The sequence below is a fragment of the Pristiophorus japonicus genome, chromosome 3 (genome assembly GCF_044704955.1).
Source record: "Pristiophorus japonicus isolate sPriJap1 chromosome 3, sPriJap1.hap1, whole genome shotgun sequence".
Lineage (NCBI taxonomy): Eukaryota > Metazoa > Chordata > Chondrichthyes > Pristiophoridae > Pristiophorus > Pristiophorus japonicus.
The window spans coordinates 328,155,800-328,171,852 of NC_091979.1; the positions used below are offsets into that span (position 1 = coordinate 328,155,800).

Here is a 16,053-nt window from a genome sequence, read left to right on the forward strand (position 1 = left end):
TACCATCGAAAAGAAGTGTGACCCTAACAGCCAAAAAGAAGATGAAGTGCTGAGCCCTTTTAAGCAAAAAATTCTTTTCCCAAACATTTCACTGACCGAATCTTCACAAAAGAAAAATGATGCTTTTAAAGTCATTAAACCCGAATTTTCGTGCACACAAATCTTCTGAATCAGATGCCTCTCGTTGTGCCGACTGAATCCATGTCCCTTTCGATATTCTGCTGACATGCACACTATTAAATGTGCCACTAACTTATACAATCAAAGAATAAGGGAATGGTTGCAGCCCGTCGAGCCCATGCCAACTCTCAACAAGTCTCACTCCCCTGTCATTTACACACAGCTGTGCAATTTTTTTCATTCGGATACTTATCCAACTCGTTTTGAAAGATAAGAATGAGTCTGACTCCACCGCCGTTTAGAGCAGTGTATTCCAGATTTTAACCACTTGCTGAGGAATGGCCACTCCTGTTCCTCTGTATAAAGGCAGAGAAACACGGGATCAATTCCTGCCACACTCACAACCTTGCTAAATATAGCACCGTCATTCTATTCTCGTGACACAAGCTCCATCAGTGTAGTCCAGCTGTTGAGGTTAAAGCTCTGGTTATGTTCCCAACAATGCTACTGCCACAGCATTTCCGTAGTGTAGTGGTTATCACGTTCGCCTCACACGCGAAAGGTCCCTGGTTCGAAACCGGGAGGAAACATTATGCAAACGTGTTCAATTAATGATTAGCTAAAATTAAATCATTCATATTCGTGGTTCAATATTAACAGAGTGCAGTGTCTCACGATGCTGGTCTATTTGCTGATTTCTCTCTGCAGTTCTGTTCACACTCAAATTCTTCACAGTGTCTCTCACTCCCTCCCGTTTCCAGCCCTGACGCTGGAGAAACCATATCTCAAAGCTGCACATTCCGTGCATTCAGGTCAGCTGTGAGAGATTATTAAAGGATCCTGCCACGCCACCAAGCTTCACAACAGAAAATTAAAGCCACAAACAAACCCATCGACTAATCGCTCTTCCCCAGCTCCAGAATGAGTGAGGGCGGGACAAGCCCGAACTTCCGCTCCCACACTCTCCAATCAGCCGCTGCCGGCGGAAAGCGGAGAATGCAGCAACAAACAGCGGTTTACCGCCCTTCAGTGGGCTGCAAAATGCCACCGTTCGAGACAACGCTCCCCGTACACCGAACAGCAGCCTCATAAGATGCTTCATCTCAGCTTCCTGAGTTCGAGCCCCAGCTTGCACGAACACTTCTTCACTGGAAACACCATTAATTATCTGGTTGCCACGTTTTGCATCATGAAAGTAATCCTAACCGATAATTATATAATCATAGAGGTTTACAGCATGGAAGGAGTCATTTAAGCCCATCGTATCTGCACCGGCCAACAAATGCCCAGTTTTAGGTGTGTCCCCCTGCAACTTATTGCATTTCATGTGCACATCTAAGAACTTGTTAAATGTGGTGAGGGTTTCTGCCTGCACCACACTTTCAGGCAGTGAGTTTGAGACCCCCACAATCATCTGCATGCAGAATGTTCACTTCAAATCCCCTTTAACCCTTACACTAATTACTTTTAAATTATGCAGCCTGGTTGTTGACCACTCCGCTATGTGAAATAGACCCTTTTAAACAACAATATCTAGGCGTCTCCTATTTTTATACACCTCAATGCGGTCGCCCTTCAGCCTCCTCTGTTCCAAGGAAAACAAACCCATCCTATCCAATCTGTCCTCATAGCAAAGTTGCTCCACTCCCGGCAACATCTACGTAAATCTCCTCTGTACCCTCTCCAGCGTATTCACGTTCTTCCTTCAATGCGGTGACTAGAACTGCATGCAGTACTCCAGCTGTGGCCTAACCAGAATTTTATACAGTTCTAGCATAACCCACTTGCTGTTCTGTTCCTTGCTTCTGCCAATAAATGCAACCATTCCATATGACTTCTTAATCAACTTTTCCAACTGGTCAGCTGCCTTCAGGGATCTGTGGACAAGCAATCCCAGTTACCTTTGTTCCTCTACACTTCTCAATGTCATACCAGTTGATGTGTATTCCCTTTCCTTGTTAGCCCTCCACAAATGCGCGATCTCTCATATCTCTGGATTAAATTCAATTTGCCACTGCTCTACCCCCTTATCAGTTGATTGATATCTTCCTGGAGTCTCCAGCTTTCTTCTTCATTATCAACCACACTGCCTATTTTAATAACACCTGAAAACTTCGTAAGCATAACACCTATATTCAAGTTTAGATCATTGATAAATACCATAAAAAGCAATGGATCTGGCACTGAAAACTGTGGAACCCCACTGGAAACATCCTTCCAGTCACAAAAACACCCATCAAACATTACCGTTTGCTTCCTGCCTCTGAGCCAAATTTGGATCCAATTTGCCACTTCGCCCTGAATCACATGGGCTTTTACTTAGAAAATGCATAATCATTAAATGTTATCCTGCCTTTGTGGGAAAACATCATTAATTGACTGATGATGTTCATTTGCACAACTAAAGAAATGTTAACTGAAGGAGAATCCTTAATTGAATAACTTATCTGTGCTCTGCACTTTAGCTCTGAATCCATAAACCATTTTGGACACTGTGCTTTAGAAGTCTGCTTCAAAATGATCATTGCTGGTAACATGTACATGAGACGTTGGAAACAGTGAGATAGACTGTAGTGCAAGGGACTGGTTATTGTGAAACAGCAAAGAAAATATACATTCTGGAAGAATACCATCGAAAAGAAGTGTGGCCCTAACAGCCAAAAAGAAGATAAAGTGCTGAGCCCTTTTCAGCAAAAAATTATTTTTCAAACATTTCTCTGACCGAATCTTCATAAAAGAAAAATGATGCTTTTAAAGTCATTAAACCCGAATTTTCGTGCACCCGAATCTTCTGAATCAGATGCCTCTCGTTGTGTCGACTGAATCCATGTCCCTTTCAATATTCTGCTGACATGCACACTATTAAATGTGCCACTAACTTATAGAATCAAAGAATAACGGAATGGATGCAGCCCGTCGAGCCCATGCCAACTCTCAACAAGTCTCACTCCCCTGTCATTTACCCACAGCTGTGCAATTTTTTTCATTCGGATACTTATCCAACTCCGTTTTGAAAGATAAGATTGAGTCTGACTCCACCGCCCTTTAGAGAAGTGTATTCCAGATTCTAACCACTTGCTGAGGAATGGCCACTCCTGTTCCTATGTATAAAGGCAGAGAAACACGGGATCAATTCCTGCCACACTCACAACCTTGCAATATCGCACCGTTATTCGATTCTCGTGACACAAGCTCCAGAAGTGTAGTCCAGCTGTTGAGGTTAAAGCTCTGGTTATGTTCCCAACGATGTTATTGCACCAGCGTTTCCGTAGTGTAGTGGTTATCACGTTCGCCTAACACGCGAAAGGTCCCCGGTTCAAAACCGTGTTCAATTAATGATAAGATAAAATTAAATCATTCATATTGGTGGTTCAATGTTAACAGAGTGCAGTGTCTCACGATGCTGTTCCATTTGCTGATTTCTCTCTACAGTTCTGTTCACACTCAAATTCTACACAGTGTCTCTCACTCCCTCCCGCTTCCAGCCCTGACGCTGGAGAAACCATATCTCAAAGCTGCACATTCCGTGCATTCAGGTCAGCTGTGAGAGATTATTGAAGGATCCTGCCACGCCACCACGCTTCACAACAGAAAATTAAAGCCACAAACAAACCCATCGACTAATCGCTCTTCCTCAGCTCCAGAGTGAGTGAGGGCGGGACAAGCCCTAACTTCCGCTCCCACACTCTCCAATCAGCCGCTGCCGGCGGAAAGCGGAGAATGCAGCATCAAACAGCGGTTTACCGCCCTTCACTGGGCTGCAAAATGCCACCGTTCCAGACAACGCTCCCCGTGCTCCGAACAGCAGCCTCATAAGATGCTTCATCTCAGCTTCCTGAGTTCGAGCCCCAGCTTGCACGAACACTTCTTCACTGGAAACAGCATTAATTATCTGATTGCCACGTTTTGCATCATGAAAGTAATCCTAACCGATAATTATATAATCATAGAGGTTTACAGCATGGAAGGAGTCATTTACGCCCAACGTATCTGCACCGGCCAACAAATGCCCAGTTTTAGGTGTGTCCCCCTGCACCTTATTGCATTTCATGTGCACATCTAAGAACTTGTTAAATGTGGTGAGGGTTTCTGCCTGCACCACACTTTCAGGCAGTGAGTTTGAAACCCCCACAAACATCTGCATGCAGAATGTTCACTTCAAATCCCCTTTAACCCTTACACTAATTACTTTTAAATTATGCAGCCTGGTTGTTGACCACTCCACTATGTGAAATAGACCCTTTTAATCAACAATATCTAGGTCTTTCCTATTTTTATACACCTCAATGCGGTCGCCCATCAGCCTCCTCTGTTCCAAGGAAAACAAACCCATCCTATCCAATCTGTCCTCATAGCAATGTTGCTCCACTCCCGGCAACATCTACGTAAATCTCCTCTGTACCCTCTCCAGCGTATTCACGTTCTTCCTTCAATGCGGTGACCAGAACTGCACGCAGTACTCCAGCTGTGGCCTAACCAGAATTTTATACAGTTCTAGCACAACCCACTTGCTGCTCTGTTCCTTGCTTCTGCCAATAAATGCAATCATTCCATATGACTTCTTAATCAACTTTTCCAACTGGTCAGCTACTTTCAGGGATCTGTGGACAAGCAATCCCAGTTACCTTTGTTCCTCTACACTTCTCAATGTCATACCAGTTGATGTGTATTCCCTTTCGTTGTTAGCCCTCCACAAATGCGCGATCTCTCACATCTCTGGATTAAATTCAATTTGCCACTGCACTACCCCCTTATCAGTTGATTGATATCTTCCTGGAGTCTCCAGCTTTCTTCTTCATTATCAACCACACTGCCTATTTTAATAACACCTGAAAACTTCGTAATCATAACACCTATATTCAAGTTTAGATCATTGATAAATACCATAAGAAGCAATGGATCTGGCACTGAAAACTGTGGAACCCCACTGGAAACATCCTTCCAGTCACAAAAACACCCATCAAACATTACCCTTTGCTTCCTGCCTCTGAGCCAAATTTGGATCCAATTTGCCACTTCGCCTTGAATCACATGGGCTTTTACTTAGAAAATGCATAATCATTAAATGTTATCCTGCCTTCATGGGAAAACATCATTAATTGACTTATGATCTTCATTTGCACAACTAAAGAAATGTTAACTGAAGGAGAATCCTTAATTGAATAACTTATCTGTGCTCTGCACTTTACCTCTGAATCCATAAACCATTTTGGACACTGTGCTTTAGAAGTCTGCTTCAAAATGTTCATTGCTGGTAACATGTATATGAGACGTTGGAAACAGTGAGATAGACTGCAGTGCAAGGGACTGGTTATTGTGAAACAGCAAAGAAAATATACATTCTGGAAGAATACCATCGAAAAGAAGTGTGGCCCTAACAGCCAAAAAGAAGATGAAGTGCTGAGCCCTTTTCAGCAAAAAATTCTTTTTCAAACATTTCTCTGACCGAATCTTCACAAAAGAAAAATGATGCTTTTAAAGTCATTAAACCCGAATTTTCATGCACCGGAATCTTCTGAATCAGATGCCTCTCGTTGTGCCGACTGAATCCATGTCCCTTTCAATATTCTGCTGACATGCACATTATTAAATGTGCCACTAACTTATAGAATCAAAGCATGAGGGAATGGATGCAGCCCGTCGAGCCCATGCCAACTCTCAACAAGTCTCACTCCCCTGTCATTTACCCACAGCTGTGCAATTTTTTTCATTCGGATACTTATCCAACTCCGTTTTGAAAGATAAGATTGAGTCTGACTCCACCGCCCTTTAGAGAAGTGTATTCCAGATTCTAACCACTTGCTGAGGAATGGCCACTCCTGTTCCTATGTATAAAGGCAGATAAACACGGGATCAATTCCTGCCACACTCACAACCTTGCTAAATATAGCACCGTCATTCTGTTCTCGTGACACAAGCTCCAGAATTGTCGTCCAGCTGTTGAGGTTAAAGCTCTGGTTATGTTCCCAACAATGTTACTGCCACAGCGTTTCCGTAGTGTAGTGGTTATCACGTTCGCCTAACACGCGAAAGGTCCCTGGTTCGAAACCGGGCGGAAACATTATGCAAACGTGTTCAATTCATGATAAGATAAAATTAAATCATTCATATTAGTGGTTCAATGTTAACAGAGTGCAGTGTCTCACGATGCTGTTCCATTTGCTGATTTCTCTCTGCAGTTCTGTTCACACTCAAATTCTACACAGTGTCTCTCACTCCCTCCCGTTTCCAGCCCTGACGCTGGAGAAACCATATCTCAAAGCTGCACATTCCGTGCATTCAGGTCAGCTGTGAGAGATTATTAAAGGATCCTGCCACGCCACCACGCTTCACAACAGAAAATTAAAGCCACAAACAAACCCATCGACTAATCGCTCTTCCCCAGCTCCAGAGTGAGTGAGGGCGGAACAAGCCCTAACTTCCGCTCCCACACTCTCCAATCAGCCGCTGCCGGCGGAAAGCGGAGAATGCAGCATCAAACAGCGGTTTACCGCCTTTCACTGGGCTTCAAAATGCCACCGTTCGAGACAACGCTCCACCTGCTCCGAACAACAGCCTCACAAGATGCTTGATCTCAGCTTCCTGAGTTCGAGCCCCAGCTTGCACGAATACTTCTTCACTGGAAACACCATTAATTATCTGATTGCCACGTTTTGCATCATGAAAGTAATCCTAACCGATAATTATATAATCATAGAGGTTTACAGCATGGAAGGAGTCATTTAAGCCCATCGTATCTGCACCGGCCAACAAATGCCCAGTTTTAGGTGTGTACTCCTGCACCTTATTGCATTTCATGTGCACATCTAAGAACTGGTTAAATGTGGTGAGGGTTTCTGCCTGCACCACACTTTCAGGCAGTGAGTTTGAGACCCCCACAAACATCTGCATGCAGAATGTTCACTTCAAATCCCCTTTAACCCTTACACTAATTACTTTTAAATTATGCAGCCTTGTTGTTGACCACTCCACTATGTGAAATAGACCCTTTTAATCAACAATATCTAGGCCCCTCCTATTTTTATACACCTCAATGCTGTCGCCCATCAGCCTCCTCTGTTCCAAGGAAAACAAACCCATCCTATTCAATCTGTCCTCATAGCAAAGTTGCTCCACTCCCGGCAACATCTACGTAAATCTCCTCTGTACCCTCTCCAGCGTATGCACGTTCTTCCTTCAATGCGGTGACCAGAACTGCACGCAGAACTCCAGCTGTGGCCTAACCAGAATTTAATACAGTTCTAGCATAACCCACTTGCTGTTCTGTTCCTTGCTTCTGCCAATAAATGCAACCATTCCATATGAATTCTTAATCAACTTTTCCAACTGGTCAGCTACCTTCAGGGATCTGTGGACAAGCAATCCCAGTTACCTTTTTTCCTCTACACTTCTCAATGTCATACCAGTTGATGTGTATTCCCTTTCCTTGTTAGCCCTCCACAAATGCGCGATCTCTCACATCTCTGGATTAAATTCAGTTTGCCACTGCTCTACCCCCTTATCAGTTGATTGATATCTTCCTGGAGTCTCCAGCGTTCTTCTTCATTATCAACCACACTGCCTATTTTAATAACACCTGAAAACTTCGTAATCATAACACCTATATTCAAGTTTAGATCATTGATAAATACCATAAAAAGCAATGGATCTGGCACTGAAAACTGTGGAACCACACTGGAAACATCCTTCCAGTCACAAAAACACCCATCAAACATTACCTTTTGCTTCCTGCCTCTGAGCCAAATTTGGATCCAATTTGCCACTTCGCCCTGAATCACATGGGCTTTTACTTAGAAAATGCATAATCATTAAATGTTATCCTGCCTTCATGGGAAAACATCATTAATTGACTGATGATCTTCATTTGCACAACTAAAGAAATGTTAACTGAAGGAGAATCCTTAATTGAATAACTTATCTGTGCTCTGCACTTTACCTCTGAATCCATAAACCATTTTGGACACTGTGCTTTAGAAGTCTGCTTCAAAATGTTCATTGCTGGTAACATGTATACGAGACGTTGGAAACAGTGAGATAGACTGCAGTGCAAGGGACTGGTTATTGTGAAACAGCAAAGAAAATATACATTCTGGAAGAATACCATCGAAAAGAAGTGTGGCCCTAACAGCCAAAAAGAAGATGAAGTGCTGAGCCCTTTTCAGCAAAAAATTATTTTTCAAACATTTCTCTGACCGAATCTTCACAAAAGAAAAATGATGCTTTTAAAGTCATTAAACCCGAATTTTCATGCACCGGAATCTTCTGAATCAGATGCCTCTCGTTGTGCCGACTGAATCCATGTCCCTTTCAATATTCTGCTGACATGCACACTATTAAATGTGCCACTAACTTATAGAATCAAAGCATAAGGGAATGGATGCAGCCCGTCGAGCCCATGCCAACTCTCAACAAGTCTCACTCCCCTGTCTTTTACCCACAGCTGTGCAATTTTTTTCATTCGGATACTTATCCAACTCCGTTTTGAAAGATAAGATTGAGTCTGACTCCACCGCCCTTTAGAGAAGTGTATTCCAGATTCTAACCACTTGCTGAGGAATGACCACTCCTGTTCCTATGTATAAAGGCAGAGAAACACGGGATCAATTCCTGCCACACTCACAACCTTGCTAAATATAGCACCGTCATTCTATTCTCGTGACAAAAGCTCCAGAAGTGTCGTCCAGCTGTTGAGGTTAAAGCTCTGGTTATGTTCCCAACAATCTTAATGCCACAGCGTTTCCGTAGTGTAGTGGTTATCACGTTCGCCTAACACGCGAAAAGTCCCCGGTTCGAAACCAGGCGGAAACATTATGCAAACGTGTTCAATTAATGAGAAGATAAAATTAAATCATTCATATTAGTTGTTCAATGTTAACAGAGTGCAGTGTCTCACGATGCTGTTCCATTTGCTGATTTCTCTCTGCAGTTCTGTTCACACTCAAATTCCACACAGTGTCTTTCACTCCCTCCCGTTTCCAGCCCTGACGCTGGAGAAACCATATCTCAAAGCTGCACATTCCGTGCATTCAGGTCAGCTGTGAGAGTTTATTAAAGGATCCTGCCACGCCACCACGCTTCACAACAGAAAATTAAAGCCACAAACAAACCCATCGACTAATCGCTCTTCCTCAGCTCCAGAGTGAGTGAGGGCGGGACAAGCCCTAACTTCCGCTCCCACACTCTCCAATCAGCCGCTGCCGGCGGAAAGCGGAGAATGCAGCATCAAACAGCGGTTTACCGCCCTTCACTGGGCTGCAAAATGCCACCGTTCCAGACAACGCTCCCCGTGATCCGAACAGCAGCCTCATAAGATGCTTCATCTCAGCTTCCTGAGTTCGAGCCCCAGCTTGCATGAACACTTCTTCACTGGAAACACCATTAATTATCTGATTGCCACGTTTTGCATCATGAAAGTAATCCTAACCGATAATTATATAATCATAGAGGTTTACAGCATGGAAGGAGTCATTTAAGCCTATCGTATCTGCACCGGCCAACAAATGCCCAGTTTTAGGTGTGTACCCCTGCACCTTATTGCATTTCATGTGCACATCTCAGAACTGGTTAAATGTGGTGAGGGTTTCTGCCTGCACCTCACTTTCAGGCAGTGAGTTTGAGACCCCCACAAACATCTGCATGCAGAATGTTCACTTCAAATCCCCTTTAACCCTTACACTAATTACTTTTAAATTATGCAGCCTGGTTGTTGACCACTCCACTATGTGAAATAGACCCTTTTAATCAACAATATCTAGGGCCCTCCTATTTTTATACACCTCAATGCGGTCGCCCATCAGCCTCCTCTGTTCCAAGGAAAACAAACCCATCCTATCCAATCTGTCCTCATAGCAAAGTTGCTCCACTCCCGGCAACATCTACGTAAATCTCCTCTGTACCCTCTCCAGCGTATTCACGTTCTTCCATCAATGCGGTGACCAGAACTGCATGCAGTACTCCAGCTGTGGCCTAACCAGAATTTTATACAGTTCTAGCATAACCCACTTGCTTTTCTGTTCCTTGCTTCTGCCAATAAATGCAACCATTCCATATGAATTCTTCATCAACTTTTCCAACTGGCCAGCTACCTTCAGGGATCTGTGGACAAGCAATCCCAGTTACCTTTGTTTCTCTACACTTATCAATGTCATACCAGTTGATGTGTATTCCCTTTCCTTGTTAGCCCTCCACAAATGCGCGATCTCTCACATCTCTGGATTAAATTCAATTTGCCACTGCTCTACCCCCTTATCAGTTGATTGATATCTTCCTGGAGTCTCCAGCTTTCTTCTTCATTATCAACCACAATGCCTATTTTAATAACACCTGAAAACTTCGTAATCATAATACTTATATTCAAGTTTAGATCATTGATAAATACCATAAAAAGCAATGGATCTGGCACTGAAAACTGCGGAACCACACTGGAAACATCCTTCCAGTCACAAAAACACCCATCAAACATTACCCTTTGCTTCCTGCCTCTGAGCCAAATTTTGATCCAATTTGCCACTTCGCCCTGAATCACATGGGCTTTTACTTAGAAAATGCATAATCATTAAATGTTATACTGCCTTCATGGGAAAACATCATTAATTGACTGATGATCTTCATTTGCACAACTAAAGAAATGTTAACTGAAGGAGAATCCTTAATTGAATAACTTATCTGTGCTCTGCACTTTACCTCTGAATCCATAAACCATTTTGGACACTGTGCTTTAGAAGTCTGCTTCAAAATGTTCATTGCTGGTAACATGTACATGAGACGTTGGAAACAGTGAGATAGACTGCAGTGCAAGGGACTGGTTATTGTGAAACAGCAAAGAAAATATACATTCTGGAAGAATACCATCGAAAAGAAGTGTGGCCCTAACAGCCAAAAAGAAAATGAAGTGCTGAGCCCCTTTAAGCAAAAAATTATTTTTCAAACATTTCTCTGACCGAATCTTCACAAAAGAAAAATGATGCTTTTAAAGTCATTAAACCCGAATTTTCGTGCACCCGAATCTTCTGAATCAGATGCCTCTCGTTGTGCCGACTGAATCCATGTGCCTTTCAATATTCTGCTGACATGCACACTATTAAATGTGCCACTAACCTATAGAATCAAAGAATAAGGTAATGGTTGCAGCCCGTCGAGCCCATGCCAACTCTCAACAAGTCTCACTCCCCTGTCATTTTCCCACAGCTGTGCAATTTTTTTCATTCGGATACTTATCCAACTCCGTTTTGAAAGATAAGATTGAGTCTGACTCCACCGCCCTTTAGAGCAGTGTATTCCAGATTCTAAACACTTGCTGAGGAATGGCCACTCCTGTTCCTATGTATAAAGGCAGAGAAACACGGGATCAATTCCTGCCTCACTCACAACCTTGCGAAATATAGCACCGTCATTCTATTCTCGTGACACAAGCTCCAGAAGTGTAGTCCAGCTGTTGAGGTTAAAGCTCTGGTTATGTTCCCAACAACGTTGCTGGCACAGCGTTTCCATAGTGTAGTGGTTATCACGTTCGCCTCACACGTGAAAGGTCCCCGTTTCGAAACCGGGCGGAAACATTATGCAAACGTGTTCAATTCATGATAAGATAAAATTAAATCATTCATATTGGTGGTTCAATATTAACAGAGTGCAGTGTCTCACGATGTTGTTCCATTTGCTGATTTCTCTCTGCAGTTCTGTCCACACTCAAATTCGACACAGTGTCTCTCACTCCCTCCCGTTTCCAGCCCTGACGCTGGAGAAACCATATCTCAAAGCTGCACATTCCGTGCATTCAGGTCAGCTGTGAGAGATTATTAAAGGATCCTGCCACGCCACCACGCTTCACAACAGAAAATTAAAGCGACAAGCAAACTCATCGACTCATCGCTCTTCCCCAGCTCCAGAGTGAGTGAGGGCGGGACAAGCCCTAACTTCCGCTCCCACACTCTCCAATCAGCCGCTGCCGGCGGAAAGCGGAGAATGCAGCATCAAACAGCGGTTTACCGCCCTTCACTGGGCTGCAAAATGCCACCGTTCGAGACAACGCTCCCCGTACACCAAACAGCAGCCTGAAAAGATGCTTCATTTCAGCTTCCTGATTTCGAGCCCCAGCTTGCACGAACACTTCTTCACTGGAAGCACCATTAATTATCTGATTGCCACGTTTTGCGTCATGAAAGTAATCCTAACCGATAATTATATAATCATCGAGGTTTACAGCATGGAAGCAGTCATTTAAGCCCATCGTATCTGCACCGGCCAACAAATGTCCAGTTTTAGATGTGTCCCCCTGCACCTTATTGCATTTCATGTGCACATCTCAGAACTTGTTAAATGTGGTGAGGGTTTCTGCCTGCACCACACTTTCAGGCAGTGAGTTTGAGACCCCCACAAACATCTGCATGCAGAATGTTCACTTCAAATCCCCTTTAACCCTTACACTAATTACTTTTAAATTATGCAGCCTGGTTGTTGACCACTCCACTATGTGAAATAGACCCTGTTAATCAACAATATCTAGGCCCCTCCTTTTTATATACACCTTAATGCTGTCGCCCATCAGCCTCCTCTGTTCCAAGGAAAACAAACCCATCCTATCCAATCTGTCCTCATAGCAAAGTTGCTCTACTCCCGGCAACATCTACGTAAATCTCCTCTGTACCCTCTCCAGCGTATTCACGTCCTTCCTTCAATGCGGTGACTAGAACTGCACGCAGTACTCCAGCTGTGGCCTAACCAGAATTTTATACAGTTCTAGCAAAACCCACTTGCTGTTCTGTTCCTTGCTTCTGCCAATAAATGCAACCATTCCATATGACTTCTTAACCAACTTTTCCAACTGACCAGCTACCTTCAGGGATCTGTGGACAAGCAATCCCAGTTACCTTTGTTCCTCTGCACTTCTCAATGTCATACCAGTTGATGTGTATTCTCTTTCCTTGTTAGACCTCCACAAATGCGCGATCTCTCACATCTCTGGTTTAATTCAATTTGCCACTGCTCTACCCACTTATCAGTTGATTGATATCTTCCTGGAGTCTCCAGCTTTCTTCTTCATTATCAACCACACTGCCTATTTTAATAACACCTGAAAACTTCGTAATCATAACAATTATATTCAAGTTTAGATCATTGATAAATAGCATAAAAAGCAATGGATCTGGCACTGAAAACTGTGCAACCCCACTGGAAACATCCTTCCAGTCACAAAAACACCCATCAAACATTACCCTTTGCTTCCTGCCTGTGAGCCAAATTTGGATCCAATTTGCCACTGCGCCCTGAATCACATGGGCTTTTACTTAGAAAATGCATAATAATTAAATGTTTTCCTGCCTTCATGGGAAAACATCATTAATTGACTGATGATCTTCATTTGCACAACTAAAGAAATGTTAACTGAAGGAGAGTCCTTAATTGAATAACTTATCTGTGCTCTGCACTTTAGCTCTGAATCCATAAACCATTTTGGACACTGTGCTTTAGAAGTCTGCTTCAAAATGTTCATTGCTGGTAACATGTACATGAGACGTTGGAAACAGTGAGATAGACTGTAGTGCAAGGGACTGGTTATTGTGAAACAGCAAAGAAAATATACATTCTGGAAGAATACCATCGAAAAGAAGTGTGGCCCTAACAGCCAAAAAGAAGATGAAGTGCTGAGCCCTTTTCAGCAAAAAATTATTTTTCAAACATTTCTCTGACCGAATCTTCATAAAAGAAAAATGATGCTTTTAAAGTCATTAAACCCGAATTTTCGTGCACCCGAATCTTCTGAATCAGATGCCTCTCGTTGTGTCGACTGAATCCATGTCCCTTTCAATATTCTGCTGACATGCGCACTATTAAATGTGCCACTAACTTATAGAATCAAAGAATAAGGGAATGGATGCAGCCCGTCGAGCCCATGCCAACTCTCAACAAGTCTCACTCCCCTGTCATTTACCCACAGCTGTGCAATTTTTTTCATTCGGATACTTATCCAACTCCGTTTTGAAAGATAAGATTGAGTCTGACTCCACCGCCCTTTAGAGAAGTGTATTCCAGATTCTAACCACTTGCTGAGGAATGGCCACTCCTATTCCTATGTATAAAGGCAGAGAAACACGGGAACAATTCCTGCCACACTCACAACCTTGCAATATCGCACCGTTATTCGATTCTCGTGACACAAGCTCCAGAAGTGTAGTCCAGCTGTTGAGGTTAAAGCTCTGGTTATGTTCCCAACGATGTTATTGCACCAGCGTTTCCGTAGTGTAGTGGTTATCACGTTCGCCTAACACGCGAAAGGTCCCCGGTTCAAAACCGGGCAGAAACATTATGCAAACGTGTTCAATTAATGATAAGATAAAATTAAATCATTCATATTGGTGGTTCAATGCTAACAGAGTGCAGTGTCTCACGATGCTGTTCCATTTGCTGATTTCTCTCTACAGTTCTGTTCACACTCAAATTCTACACAGTGTCTCTCACTCCCTCCCGCTTCCAGCACTGACGCTGGAGAAACCATATCTCAAAGCTGCACATTCCGTGCATTCAGGTCAGCTGTGAGAGATTATTGAAGGATCCTGCCACGCCACCACGCTTCACAACAGAAAATTAAAGCCACAAACAAACCCATCGACTAATCGCTCTTCCTCAGCTCCAGAGTGAGTGAGGGCGGGACAAGCCCTAACTTCCGCTCCCACACTCTCCAATCAGCCGCTGCCGGCGGAAAGCGGAGAATGCAGCATCAAACAGCGGTTTACCGCCCTTCACTGGGCTGCAAAATGCCATCGTTCCAGACAACGCTCCCCGTGCTCCGAACAGCAGCCTCATAAGATGCTTCATCTCAGCTTCCTGAGTTCGAGCCCCAGCTTGCACGAACACTTCTTCACTGGAAACAGCATTAATTATCTAATTGCCACGTTTTGCATCATGAAAGTAATCCTAACCGATAATTATATAATCATAGAGGTTTACAGCATGGAAGGAGTCATTTACGCCCAACGTATCTGCACCGGCCAACAAATGCCCAGTTTTAGGTGTGTCCCCCTGCACCTTATTGCATTTCATGTGCGCATCTAAGAACTTGTTAAATGTGGTGAGGCTTTCTGCCTGCACCACACTTTCAGGCAGTGAGTTTGAAACCCCCACAAACATCTGCATGCAGAATGTTCACTTCAAATCCCCTTTAACCCTTACACTAATTACTTTTAAATTATGCAGCCTGGTTGTTGACCACTCCACTATGTGAAATAGACCCTTTTAATCAACAATATCTAGGCCTTTCCTATTTTTATACACCTCAATGCGGTCGCCCATCAGCCTCCTCTGTTCCAAGGAAAACAAACCCATCCTATCCAATCTGTCCTCATAGCAATGTTGCTCCACTCCAGGCACCATCTACGTAAATCTCCTCTGTACCCTCTCCAGTGTATTCACGTTCTTCCTTCAATGCGGTGACCAGAACTGCACGCAGTACTCCAGCTGTGGCCTAACCAGAATTTTATACAGTTCTAGCACAACCCACTTGCTGTTCTGTTCCTTGCTTCTGCCAATAACTGCAACCATTCCATATGACTTCTTAATCAACTTTTCCAACTGGTCAGCTGCCTTCAGGGATCTCTGGACAAGCAATCCCAGTTACCTTTGTTCCTCTACACTTCTCAATGTCATACCAGTTGATGTGTATTCCCTTTCCTTGTTAGCCCTCCACAAATGCGCGATCTCTCACATCTCTGGATTAAATTCAATTTGCCACTGCTCTACCCCCTTATCAGTTGATTGATATCTTCCTGGAGTCTCCAGCTTTCTTCTTCATTATCAACCACACTGCCTATTTTAATAACACCTGAAAACTTCGTAATCATAACACCTATAATCAAGTTTAGATCATTGATAACTACCAAAAAAAGCAATGGATCTGGCACTGAAAACTGTGGAACCCCACTGGAAACATCCTTCCAGTCA

The 16,053-nt window shown here is 43.4% G+C and overlaps 5 non-coding genes across 5 annotated transcripts; all 5 read left to right on the plus strand.

Moving 5' to 3' along the window:
• Positions 1-637: 637 nt before the first annotated feature.
• trnav-cac (transfer RNA valine (anticodon CAC)) lies at positions 638-710 on the plus strand. The gene has a single exon. It is a non-coding gene; the product is annotated as a tRNA-Val (tRNA).
• Positions 711-6,108: 5,398 nt separating this feature from the next.
• On the plus strand, positions 6,109-6,181 carry trnav-aac (transfer RNA valine (anticodon AAC)). The gene has a single exon. It is a non-coding gene; the product is annotated as a tRNA-Val (tRNA).
• A 2,674-nt stretch (positions 6,182-8,855) lies between these two features.
• On the plus strand, positions 8,856-8,928 carry trnav-aac (transfer RNA valine (anticodon AAC)). The gene has a single exon. It is a non-coding gene; the product is annotated as a tRNA-Val (tRNA).
• A 2,674-nt stretch (positions 8,929-11,602) lies between these two features.
• trnav-cac (transfer RNA valine (anticodon CAC)) lies at positions 11,603-11,675 on the plus strand. Its single transcript has one exon. It is a non-coding gene; the product is annotated as a tRNA-Val (tRNA).
• Positions 11,676-14,346: 2,671 nt separating this feature from the next.
• On the plus strand, positions 14,347-14,419 carry trnav-aac (transfer RNA valine (anticodon AAC)). The gene has a single exon. It is a non-coding gene; the product is annotated as a tRNA-Val (tRNA).
• Positions 14,420-16,053: the final 1,634 nt, after the last annotated feature.